Raw genomic sequence first — 14,390 nt, 5'->3', positions numbered from 1 at the left:
TTACATTCAGTGTCTTTGAATTTCCGATATGTAACTACATATATGTTGAAATTATAGTTCATATCAAAAATAAAAGTCATGAGTAAGTATATACTTTCAAACTGTTCATTAAATTAAGGATTAGATGAGATGAAGATAAGCCCTCCCCCCCATGTTATTCATTGCAATCACCAGTTTCACATATGTTAACAAGCAACACACAGCTATAAAAAAAAGACCACACCTAGCCTAACCTCAGAACAGATATTTCAAAATGCAGGGTGAGAGAGAAGCTGACAATGCTGAAGTTAGACAGCGTAGGCCTGACATCCCCAGAGTGAGGCTGGATATAGAAACCCTGAATGAGCAGCAGGTGTTTGAAAGTTTCAGGCTCAACAGGGAGAAAATATATCAGTTATATGCCCTGTTGCAAGATAGGCTGGAAAGCCAGGGCTATTCAAGCAGGGCTGTCCCTGGAATGACCAAACTACTAGGGGCACTTCATTTTTTGGCTTCTGGATCCTTTCAGGTGACAGGGGGCATTGTAACTGGGGTGCATAAGTCCACTCTTTCTAAGCATCTTTCAAAAGTTATTGATGGACTTTATGATAATTGCAGAAAATTTATTTTTTTCCCCCACATCACCCAGAGGTTGGCGTGATGTTAAGAGGGACTTTTTTCTTTTAGGTGGCATACCCAATGTCCTTGGGGCCATTGACTGCACTCATATTGCCCTAAGACCCCCTGTGCGCAGGGAGATAATATTTAGAAATAGGAAACACTTCCACTCCTTAAATGTGCAGATTATATGTGATGCAAACATGCGCATATTAAATGTTGTGGCAGGGTTCCCAGGAAGTAGCCATGATGCCTACATCCTCAGGAATTCTGGTGTGTGGAGATTGTTTGAGACAAATCAAATGCCTGAAGGACATCTCCTCGGTAAGTGTTTATGTATATATTATGATGCCTTCATGTGTTCAATATTTTGACATTTTATTGTTTCATTGCTTTATAATCCTTTATGTATGTGTCTAAGGGGGTGAAATTGATTAAATAAATAAATTGTTAATCATTTAAAAGATATATATTAACTATGTCATAGTAAGACATATGCATAACATTATTTTATGTCATACATTGCTTTATGGAAAGATGTGTGTTTATCTATCTATCTATATCTATATCTATATATATATATACTGTATATCTATGCATTCATATTTTAGCAGATTCTGCATATCCTCTTAAAAAATGGATTTGGACACCATTGAAAGAGAACCAGGTTGTTGGGCCTGCTGAATTAAGGTAAAATATATATTTATTTTCTGCTCATGTGTGTCAGAAATATTGATTGTGCCTTGCAAAATGCTCACTCTAATCTGTAGAAAAGTAGGACCAGTACACACTTCATAGGAATGTCCCTTTAAATCACTCTTGGGTGAATGTAGGTGCAAACCTGGAGGACCTCCTTTTCCAAAGTCCCAGTAAATGTAATGAAATAGAACACACAGGTAGCACTCTATGTGGAGCAACAGCACCTTTATTGAGCAACGTTTCGGGGCTCCTGCCCCTTTATTAAGCTATATATCTGTGTTTGTGCACATACATTTGTTGCTTGATTATCTTGTGTGTGTGTGTATATATCACTATCACAGACATAACAATGTTGTACTGAGTGCCTTTAAAGGGACAGTCAAAATACAAATCATCTATTATCAGTGAAGCATTTATAAATCTCTCTGCTTCAATATAAATATATTTATATATATATAAAATGGTTTAAAGATTTATAAGATCAAACCAGGAATGTAGTTAGCTCATTAGTATTTGATTTGTCTTCACATTATATATTATAATCATATTTCTTGTTCTTTTAATACAGATATAATGAAGCACATATCCGAACACGTGCTATAATAGAACGACTGTTTGGTGTTCTAAAAATGCGCTTTCGCTGCCTGGACAGATCAGGGGGGGATCTCCAATTCAGTCCTGAAAAAGCTATTAAAATCATAGTGGCATGTTGCTGTCTACACAACATGGCACAGGAGCATGGGATGTTGAACGACTTACTTCCAACACCACAGCCCCCAGGTGAAATCTTTGAGCCTGATGTAATTAATCATCCCCAACCCCTCAATGCCCATTTGGAGAGATCTGCAACTATTCAAGAATTCTTTTCAGGTATTTTTATAGTATTGTAATGAGACCTTTTAGTTATTTATGATTATGTTTTTTAATAATACACATTTGTTTCTTTTAATGTTTTACAGATTGAAGATTCTCAGAAATGGAATACCACTCCCCTCCCTCTCTCCTCATCCATATATTTACCACATTTTCCCTAAATAAATGTATACTTTACTCAAATATAGTCATGGTGAATGTTTCTTTATTTCCAGCTATGTACTAATCAATGCATTCATCTTATGATTTATGTATAACATAATTATCTAAAATATCATTTTAATTATATTCCAAATATGACTTTGTTCTCTTGGTATAATTATTTAAAGAGCAGCTATGCACTCCTGGTTAATAAAATTGAGTACATGGGTGAACCAATGACAGACAGGATATATACTGTATGTTGGCAACAATAAACAGCTCCAACATAGGTTCTATGCTGCTCCTGATCTTACCTAAATAAAACTATAATCAAAGGATACTAAGAATAATAAGAAATATAAAGAATATAAATATATTAGATTTGCTTTTAAATATATATGTTTTAGCAAAATAATGGAATTTATGTCACTTTAAAAACAAAAGGAAGAGTGTGTTCACAATAAAACATTAATGAACCAGATAAATCATTCAATTCCAATCAACTTACATATGTACTCATAATCAATTTAATCCTTTTATGTTTCTTATTTCAATCATGTATTTAAGTTTAGGAGCCATTCCATTTAATGCTCATCACCTGTGGTGCACTTGCTGATTGTTGCCTACATTTAGACAACAATCATCAAGCGCTCCCCATGTGCAGATTCAAAATGGGTAGATTCCTAAGATAACATTCCTGTTTTATTAAATTACAGATGATAATTAAGTTAAATAGATTATAGGATTACATATTTAAGTATATAAATACTGCATGCTCTAATTCCTGAGTTTTATTTTTAATAGGCTATCCCTTTAAGAAATATATCAGATGCTCATTTCAAAGAGACAAATCCAGATATAATATAATCCTTAAAATAAAGATACATTATCAATACATACAATCCCCTGAGATTGCACACTTGAATGGCATGGTTACCTCATAGAAAATAATATAGAAAAATAAGTCAAAGGAAAAAATCTTTTTATCATGAAGATGAGTTTTATTATTACAGATTTACCCTCATTCAAATGTAATTTTCAATGTGAAAATCATATTTATTCAATACAAAACGATGACACATTAAAGTTATAATGTGTCATAGTACTAATATTTATAAAATATATGTAATGTCATGTCTGCTAAAGCATATAATACATTTGCAATATTTAGACTATTAACCAAAATACATAAGTGCTTAATATGACATACTTCAAGAGATATGAAGTATTGTCTTTAACATGGAGTTATTGAAACAATTTAAAAGTGCATTGTGCATTGGTCCCAGGGAGAGTCTGTGTCTGTTCATATGATGTCAATTAAAATGTATTAATCACCTCTATATCATGGCAATCACATATATGTTGTGTATACACCAGTGCTTAAATATCATAAAGATACATTTATCTAATTATTCTAAATATTGAATAATAATCTTGACAAAAAGGAGTGCGTTAGTCATGATAGGTATATATTTCAGATATTACATTCCACATAGGACTATAATGAATGCAAGGTATTTGGCCATATCAACAGGAAGGAATATTTACTTTTCAACTCTTCTATAACTGTATAAGCCTTATTAGCTTCATCTGAAGGAGCAAACAACATATGCTTGTGGAATATAAATCATAACATTTACACATGTCACGTTGACCAATGTTAGATAGCATATACTGTATAAATTTCAGACACGTATCCCCAAGTATTCTTAAACGGCATAATATCCTCAATAAAAGGACACATACATTTATCAACAATTTACACCTGCATATTAATTGACATCATGTGAAATAAAAATGAATAAAGCTGTTAATGTTTTTGAAAATAAACAGCTATTAAAACAATTTTGAAATATATTTTCTAATTTTGATTAGAAAAATATATGCATATTTATGAGATGGAAATCACACTTAAGAAAGTGCTTCATAAAAAAATTAGATATTATATATCTTGAAAGAATTTAAAAAGAAAAATACTTCTTAATGCTTGCGGCGGGATTTGGCCTTTGGAGGAGAGGTACTTGGGATGGAAGTGTGGCGTCTTGTGCGACGCACACCAGCTGGCTGGGAGGCTAAAAGATGTGATTCAGGGTCCTGCAGGGAGATAACGGAGGATGCGAGTGAGGAGGGAGTTTGCGGCCTATCTGCAACCCTCTCCACTGCCTCTGCCAGGCGGACGAGTGCAGCATTATGTATGTCCATCTGGCTCTGTAGCCTCCTGAAATCCTGCTGCTGCTGGAGCCTAGTAAGTCTAAGCTCCCTGTGAATGAGCCTCAGTAGAGCATCCTGCTGGGACTGCGCGGGGATATTGGATTCCATGGGGGGCACTTGTGGCTGTATAGGTGTCTCCGGCACATATTCCTGGCTCTGTGTGAGGTTGTCGTCACTCAGTCTTGGGGACTGTGTGGGTGGCTCAATATCCAATTGAGGACAGACATTGGTGGGGGGTGGTGGTGATTGTTGTGGTGGTGGTAGTGGTGGCGGCATTTGTTGTGCCATGGGAGGGTGCTGAATGTGTTGTTGAGGTGGCATATAGTACATATGCTGCGGTGGAGGATGCATCTGCTGATGCTGTGGTGATGGAGGATGCATCTGCTGATGCTGTGGTGGTGGAGGCTGCATCTGATGATATGTCCTCCCAGATGAATATGGGGATGGGCCAGGAACATTTTCAACCTCATAGGCCAGTGGCTGTTGCTCATCTCCTTCAAGTATGCTGAGGTAGGAGTATCCAGCTTCAATAACATCCCCCTCCTCCTCCTCACTGAATTCCGGAACATCACTGGCCTCCGGTCTTGTTGAGGACTCATACTCATGTTCCAATTCTGAAAAATAAATTGTAATTATAAATTAATCTGATGAAACATCTAACATTTGAAAATCAATTTTATAGATATAGTTTTATATATATATATATATATATATATATATATATATATATATATATATATATATATATATATATATAATTTCTGTATGAACTTAAACATATTTAACCAGAGGTGTATATTTAAAGATTGTGCCTCTAAGCGACTCTTTGTATTACACATAGTCCATATATATGATATAGATAGAAAGAATTTAAATCTATACCCTTGCTTGTTTGAGCAGATAGCCACTCCAGAAATCAGGATGAATATATCCACTACAACTATGTTAAGATGCCATTAAAGGGGCAATGAAGTACAAATTAAACTTTCATGATTCAGACAGAGCATGCAAATTTAGTCAACATTTAATATTTTACTCCTATTATCATATTTTCTTCCTTCTCTTGGTATCTTTATTTGAGAAGCAAGAATGTAAAGCTTAAGAGCCAGACAATATTTGTTTCAGAACCTGGGTTGCTGTTGCTTATTGGGTGGATAAATGTAGCCACCAATCACGAGCGCTAGCCAGGGTTCTGAACAAAAAATGCAAAGTCTCCATAGCTTACATTCCTACATTTTCAGAAAAAGATACCAAGAGAACAAAGAAATATTTATAATAGTAGTACATTAGAGAGTTGCTTAAAATTGCTGCTCTATCTGAATCATGAAATAAAAAAATTGGGTTTACTATCACTTTAAGTTACTGTGCAAATTAGACTTTGAACCATGTAAAACATTACTTGTACTAATCCTACCTAGGTATGTTTTCCACTGATGCTTGAACACAATTGATTACTAAACATATATAATATATGAACATTCTATATTCTGTATTACACATGTGTATGATTACATTTATATTTTAAAAAACAAAGCCGATATATATTTCTGATGTTAACATATATTTGTTAGAAATAAAACATTTATTACATATGATATTTAATATTCACCTTCATGGACCTCTTCAGCTGGCACTGATGTGTCCATTGTCCCCTTACATCCGTAAACAGATTCATCTGAGATGACATTGGCCATCATCTCCTCCCATGACCTTAGGTGTATCCTCTTGCTAGGACCACCACCTGTCCCACGTGCATATTTGGCCTGCTGTGCCAGCTTAGCTTTGGTTTCCCTCCTGCAGTCATGATAGCGGTGTTTAATGCTGGCAATAGAACGATTACGTCCTAAGCAGCTGACTGCCACTCAAATCTCCTCCCACAGCTTATTCCGGACAGCCGGCCTCAGGTTAGGGTTCTCCAGCTGAGCTGCCCTCTCCAAGTATGCCTCAACAAGAGCCTCCTTCTCCTCCTCAGAGTACCTCTCCTCTCTAAGCCTGCCCTTCACACCTGAAGGGCCAGCAGACACAGACTCTCCCTCCTGTGACTGGGGACCAGCCCTCTCTACCTCCTCTGTCCCTGCAGGCTGTGACAGGCTACCACCAGCCCCACCCCCAGTTGCCACAGTCTGCCCCACTTTCCCTTTTCTTTTTGTGCCTAGCTGAGGCTGACTCCTCCTCACTCCTCCCACCTCCATTCCTCTTCCACCCTCTCTCCTTCCCTCCTCTGCCAGGGTTTGAGGAAGGACAAATCCTCCACCCAAACCTCGGCCCCTATTCCTGCCCATACTACTCCCTACTTCCCCCCTCCCCCTCCCTCTATCCACCCTCACCACTGCCCTCCCCCTAGCCACCCCCTTCCCAACTCCACTAGGCCTATCCATCCCTTTCTCCTTCCTCCCTAACTCTAACCTAACACTAAAGTCCCTAGCTTACCTAACTACACTAAGTCACCTAACTAAACCCTATATTAAATAGCCCCAAAACTAACTACCTAACCTATCTAGACCCTAACTATCTCTATTCTCTATCCCTCAAAATAAAAATAAAATGTGGGGGTGAAAATAAACAAAGGGATGTAAATGAAAAAGGAAAAACTAAGGAGGATTAGAACAAAATTATAGACAAATAATAAGGGATGCAAATGAAGAAAGGGGTGAGCTATATAGTCAAATGAAACAAAAAATATGGGATGTAAAAAATAAATAGGATGGGAAAAATGTATATATAAAAAAAAAAGTTATATAGTGAGGAAGGGAAAGGTAGTCAAAGGGGGGATGGGAAGTGGAATAAGGGGATTAATGAAAGGAGTAATAAAGGAAGATGGGGATATGGGGGTTAATGAAAAAAAATATGTGAATGTGTTTGTATCAAATAAAAGTGTGTATGTGTGTGTGTGTGTATTTGTGTGTATAAACTAATGTGTGTTAATTAACTAATGTATGGATGTGTGTGTGTGTTCCTAATATTATATGAGGCCTAGAATAAGAATATATGAAAATCAAATATCAAACTCTCCACTAACTCTCAAACAACTCTCAAAAACCCAAAACTCCTACCAACGCAACTAGCTCCCGTGTCTTTCTCTCTAGAGGCGATCACAGGTAAAGAGCGCAGGCGCAAACCGGTATTCTTATAGACAGAGGTCGGGTTACCATGGCAATGCACTTTTTATGGCGCGCTTTTCGACAAATCCGACATCGGTTGGCAACGCAAACTTACGTACGGCCGAAAAGAGCGACTGCGCGCAACACGCTAATCTTTTCAATGGAAACCTGGTACTAAAATGGAGCCGTAAATTACCTTTAGCTGTCGTCCGCTTCGGTAGCTTACGGCTCCATTTTTAACGACTCAATGGAAGCGAGGCCTTAGTTGGCGCCGGGAATTTTCACGTAGTTGCGTCTTCTATGACGCTTGTGTTTGTTGTAGACGTTCTTGGCGCCAAAACCAGATGCAGATTCAATTTGATTGTGTTTAAGGGGAATATATTTACTTTCAATTTATGCGAGAAAATTAACGCATGTGTGATATTGCTATATCATGCACACAATACATTTAATGTGCCACTTAACCTAGCCCTTTGTTGGAGGAATTTTTTTTTAATTATAAACCCTTTTTGTGCAGAATCTGTTTTTTTTTCTTGCAGTAAGAATGTAAGCTCATGAGTCCACCTGTCATGTTGATCATTTTATGTAGAAATGGTTTACAGCTTACAGTGACTCCAGGGCAGGGCCCTCTACCTATGATTTAGGTAAACGTCTTCTGATTATTCTACTCCATAACTGTATACTGTATGTTACAGTGCTACGTAATATGTTGGCTCTTTATAAATCAACAATAATAAAAATAATAAGTGAGTGCATCACAGTTCAAATGCACATCATTGCATTATTATTTTTTTTCTATAGTTAGTAGGTCTACATATATATTAAGAACACCTCATCTAATTGAAAATGTATTTGTTATTGCAGTTGTGGACACCATAGGTCCTGGCAGTTTGCTATAGGCTCTGTAGCACCATAGTAGCATACTTTTCATTGGGGTGTTAAATAAAGCATAACAATAACATAACTTTTTCAGTGGCTGACTATATTGCACACAGTGCATGTCTGTTGCCTATACAGTTACAAGTATTACATATATCACATTACAATGTGCTTCTTATCTAATTGAAACAATATTTGTTATTGCAGTGGGGCACCGTGGTCTCCTTGCAGATTGCTCTATAGACTTTGCTTTGTTGCCTAACATTATAGTATCATACTTTTTTATTTAAAGTGTAACATAAATCATAACAATAACAATCATTTCTCAGTGGCTAGCTATATTTTACACAGTGCATGCCTGTTGCCTATACAGTTACTAGTACACTATCTGTATTACATATATCTTATCATGATGTAAACATAATTTAATTGAAACAATATTTTTTATTGCAATGGGGGCACCGTGGGCTCCTGGCAGATTGCTCTATAGGCTTTGCGTTGTTGTCTAGCATTATAGTATCATACCTTTTTTATTTGGGTGTAAAATATATCATAAAAATAACTATAATTTCTCAGTAGCTAGCTATATTGTACACAGTGCATGACTGATGCCTATACAATTACTAGTATACTATCTGTATACAATATTAGTAGTACGGTGTACCCCTCATCTAATTGAAATTGTATTTGTTACTGCAGTGGGTACACTATGGGCTCCTGGCAGTTTGCTCTCTAGGCTCTGATTTGTCGTCATAGCATACCTTTTCAATTGAGTGTAAAATATAGAAAAACAATAACAATTATTTCTCAGGGGTTGGGTATTGGACATAGTATGTGCATAAAGCTAATAAATAGTGCTACTGCAATAATTCATTATATTTATAGTGGATGCATTCTACTTATTACTACTGATACTGAGTGGACTTCCGCCTTACCTTTCTCTTTGGAAGGTGTTTATTCCAATATTTAAAAGTTCATATAAAAACACAGTAAGCAAATAACATAAACCCCTTTTTGTGTGTCAGATAATCTATCAACAAACAACTAGTTTTATTTTATAATGAAATTGTTGGTTAGTCAGAGCGTACTATGTTTCCTGCCGCCACCACCACCACTCCCAGGAGTACCACTTTCCCAAGGACTATCACTACCACTACCTTTATCTGATTTTACTTGCCTAATGAGTGGAAGGGGGACAAGCACTGTTGTGTCAAAGTCATTACCTGCTGTTCTGGCTCAAATAATGTAAACAGTGGTAGCAGCAGCAGGGCCATCTTTAGCATCTGCTGTAGCAGGCAATCTCATGTCCATCAGGAGTAGAAAATAAGCAGATCCAACCAATATCAGAACTAGTAGCAGCTGCATCAGAAGCAATAAAGGTAATTTAAGTCCACCCATAAAAGTAAAGTGGACAATGAGGGGAGCCGAAGATATAAGGGCTCAATTGGCATTGTTTGGCTCCAAGTCTAATATTATGATTTTGAGAGGTTTTGAGGATACCAAGCAGCCTACATGTACACGTCAACTCTAGTCTACTCCCAAAACCACCTGTACCAGTGTTCAGTTCACCATCATATTTTACTACTGCCAGTTCCACCACTCTCCTGATTAACTTCATATTTTGTAGCAGCAGCCGGGTGGGTTTATCAGAATAAGAAGGCTGTCTCCCAGGAGCAGCAGCAGAATATTGTAGAAGTAGTAGATGATCCCATTGTGCAAAGCAGGAAGAAGAGGTAATTATTGAACAAATATAACTAGTCTCTGGTTTGGCTGATGCAGATTTATTATTCTGACTCCCAGCATGTCTTCTATAGCCACCCTTTATTCTGGACCAGAAGGAAATTGGTTATGAGTCTGATGAGATAGTGAAGGAGTAGATTCCACTCACAGAGGCTGTGCATTGTGGGCAGAAGGGCAAGCTCCTCTCTGGTTTTAGGCCAGAATTCTCCATCTGCATTGTATGATTTGACCGAGTCTGGCAGTGTTTTGATTCAATTTCTCTGTGATACCCTAAAAGGCTTTAGGATTGCCACTAATGGACCAATCATGGTCCACTCATCTCTGCCTAATAAGTTCCCAATCCCAATGAGCAAACAGGAACCCATAGCATGGATAGCTCTTTGCTGCTCCAACATTCAACCATTTCCAAAGTCGAGTTCCACCTAGTAGTGATGTCTTGCTTAATGCCTTTTCCCATTCCTGAATAAGAAGCTGAATGCCTTTAATACTGCAGTGGAAGTGGCCTGCTTCATCTGTACCTCAGTGTTATGTATTTTGTTTAACTGAAATGCAGTTTGGCAAAAAAGCAGACCAAGGACTATGGATCACCTTGATAAAAAAGTAGCATACAAATGTAAGTTTTGATTTTTTAAACACAGGGAAGTTAATGATGATTGTTCAAGGCTCCCAACAAGAATTCAAAGTTTTTGTATGTCTTTGTTGTATTTATGGGGCTGGTGTACTAAAATCGAAAGTCCTACTTTAGAAATGATGCTGCCTCTTGAAGCTTCTGCTGTTCCTAATTAATCCTTAATTAACATATAGACACAGTATGCAACATAGTTTTGGCACTTCTTTATGTTTGTTTAGTCTTGGATTCTTCCATTTGTTTCAGGCCATACCTATGCCTTAGAGGGAGGATTTCCTTATGATATCATCCAGCTGGACTCCGGCCTGAAATTTAGATAACATATTTTGTTAATTTGTGGAGTACACACAAGTTAGGAAAAAAGAAACGGAGAAGACTCTTGTCGCTACAGCACCTTTCAAACCATTGTGCATTTCTCCGAAGTTCCCTCCCTTTACCAAAGCATAATTTTCAAAGTAGATCTATCACTTCTGTGTGAGTTAGGCTTCTGAGAGATACTGTTGCTGCTTCTTATGTTAAATAAACCTCACAATGTATTTGTAAACATATTTCTGAATTGATTCTACAAGGATAACTTGTTAAAGGAGCAGGTGTGTGGGAAGGTAAGGAATGTGAGAACGTTATTTACTTTTGCCTATAGTTTTTTCACTCCACTTGTCACCATTCTTGGAGGTGTATTTATGGGATTGGTGTACTATAATCAAAATCCTACTTCAGCAACTCTGCTGCCTTCTGCTTCTGCTTTTCCTGCTCAGTGGTGGTAATCTTTAATGCCAAATCCTTAATGATCTACTAGCTGCTATTTTCAATGGACTCACATGATAGGTGTTTGTTTGCCTTCCTTCGAGGTGTATTTTTGGGGTTGTGTACAATAATCAGATGCCTATTTCAGTCACTCTGATGCCATTCAGTAACTCTGCTGCATGCTGTTGCCACCTCTCCTGCTCTTCCTTCTCTGTGGTGGTCATCATCAGTCAATGCCTAATCCTTAGTAAACTGCTACCCAATCTGTCCAAGGGACACTAGGGATTTATTTGTCCTCCTTCCTTGGAGGTGTATTTTTGGGGTTTGTGTACCAGAGGCCAACCTAGTTCATTAACTCTGCTGCCTGCTTCTTGCTGCCATTCCTAATTCCACTGTCTCTCCTGCTCCTATACTTTCTGCTCAGTGGTAGTCATTATCAGTCCTAAAAATCTTAGGGGATTATTTGCTGCTGTGTCCAAGGGACTCTAAGCATTTGTTTGTCCTGCTCCCGTGGAGTTGTATTTTTGGGGTTTGTGTACCAGAGGCCTAACTAGTTCAGTAACTCTGCTGCCTGCTTCTTGCCTCCCCAGCTTCTGCCCCTCCTGCTCTATGGTGGTCATCATTTGTAAATGCCTAATCCTTAGGGAACTGCTAACTGCTATGTCCAAGGGACTCTAAGCGTGTATTTGTCCTCCTCCTACCTTGGAGGTGTATTTTTGAGATTGATGTTGTATTATTATTATCAGAAGCCTAATCTAGTAACAATGCTGCCTGCTGCTGCCTCTCCTGCTTTTTCCCTTCTCTGAAGTGAGTCTCCAAGAATAACAATTAAATACAAACTTGTTATGGAGCAGGTGTGTGAGTAAGTGAGGATTGCAGGTACTTTAGCACGAGGGAGTTGAAAAAGAATGGTAAAAAAAACTGTAGTGATGGACGTAAAAGGATAGAAGGAAGGGGGAGATAATAGGGTGGTGGGAAAAGGTAGTGAATGCTTAATTTATATTACTGTAGTTATCACATGCTTTAATTTCAATTTATTCTCTGAATTTAATTTGTAAAAAATTGTTCTTGTTCCTGTATGTTCTCATGTCACAGTTAGCACTGAATCTTTAAATAATTGGCATTCCATACCAGTGTAATTATGTGGTTAAAAAATAATTAACAAATTCCATTTTTAATTAATTTCTTATCTGAATATTTGGATGAAACTAACATGCCCATAACCGAAATTCTGAAGACTTGAATCAGTCAGAAGAACTGCATCTTTTGGATAAACCAAAACATTTTGCAGTGTACATGTTTCCTTTCATGTGATTTCAAGTTAAAAATATAACAAATAATTGTTTTCAGAAATACCATTATATGGGGAAAAACATGGTAGCAGCAAATCAGTATTTACTATATAATTTGCAGATTTTATGGTCTAACATTTACCATCAGTTCACCATTTTAATACCCCAAAGTTTAGAATTTTAGCTATACTGTTAAACAAATATTTGAATTAAAACAATAGATTCATGCATAAAATTAGTAGTAATAAAATATCTTACAATATAAATAATAAATATATTTTAGAATGTATCCCAGGGGCTGACGTAACTCATTTTGACAATGTATACAAGCTCCTACCCCAAACTCTTGTAACAAAAATAAATAAACATAAAACACAAACACAAAAATCAATAACACAATGAAAGCAGGCTATGATGGTCAATTGACAGCTATAAGGATATACAACCCCTAATTTACAAGATGGCTTCTCACTCTTATATATGAGAGGACTTATGATGTATTTCTATAAAAGGTCTCAATGTTTGGAAGATCCAATGCTGTTCTTATATCCTGTGTTTGATCAGGTGATTGAATTAGCTTGCCAATTATGGAAAGCAGCTGATAGTCACTTGGGTATGTGGCCCATCATTTGAAAGAGGGGCCATTCCTCTTTAGAAAGAGGAGTAATTTGCCCCATTCAATTGATTTGTTAGGGTGCTAGGCTCTCTTTTAAAGTCAAGTGCACCCTAAAAAAAGGAATGAAGCAAATATGATGATAGAAGTAAAATGGAAAGTTGTTTTAAATTGTTTTCTCTATCATGAAATATAATTGTGGGTTTTGTGTCCCTTTAAGATTTGTGGATTAATTCACCTCCCTCCCATATAGAATTTATATATTAAGATTTGTAACTATTTATAGTTTCTTTTATAAAAAAAATAATTTTGTTTTGTATGTAATTATATACTGTCTAATACTACACTGTATATTGTTAGTTTTGTATGTAATTATATACTGTCTAATACTACACTGTATGTTGTTAGTTTTGTATGTAATTATATACTGTCTAATACTACACTGTATATTGTTAGTTTTGTATGTTATTATATACTGTCTAATACTACACTGTATGTTGTTAGATTTGTATGTAATTATAGACTGTCTAATACTACACTGTATGTTGTTAGTTTTGTATGTAATTATATACTGTCTAATACTACACTGTATGTTGTTAGGTTTGTATGTAATTATAAACTGTCTAATACTACACTGTATGTTGTATGTTTTGTATGTAATTATATACTGTCTAATACTACACTGTATGTTGTTAGTTTTGTATGTAATTATATACTGTCTAATACTACACTGTATGTTGTTAGTTTTGTATGTAATTATATACTGTCTAATACTACACTGTATGTTGTTAGTTTTGTATGTAATTATATACTGTCTAATACTACACTGTATGTTGTATGTTTTGTATGTAATTATATACTGTCTAATACTA

The 14,390-nt window shown here is 36.5% G+C and overlaps 1 long non-coding RNA gene across 1 annotated transcript; it reads left to right on the top strand.

Annotated features, from left to right (window-relative positions):
• The first annotated feature begins 1,958 nt into the window (after nt 1-1,958).
• LOC128640391 (uncharacterized) lies at nt 1,959-2,352 on the top strand. Its single transcript, XR_008399340.1, has 2 exons — nt 1,959-2,166; nt 2,256-2,352. It is a non-coding gene; the product is annotated as an uncharacterized LOC128640391 (long non-coding RNA).
• The last annotated feature ends 12,038 nt before the right edge of the window (nt 2,353-14,390 follow it).

This window comes from Bombina bombina, chromosome 1, assembly GCF_027579735.1.
Source record: "Bombina bombina isolate aBomBom1 chromosome 1, aBomBom1.pri, whole genome shotgun sequence".
Taxonomy (NCBI): domain Eukaryota; kingdom Metazoa; phylum Chordata; class Amphibia; order Anura; family Bombinatoridae; genus Bombina; species Bombina bombina.
Note: the sequence above shows the minus strand (reverse complement) of the source record. Positions and strands in the feature narration are given on the sequence as shown.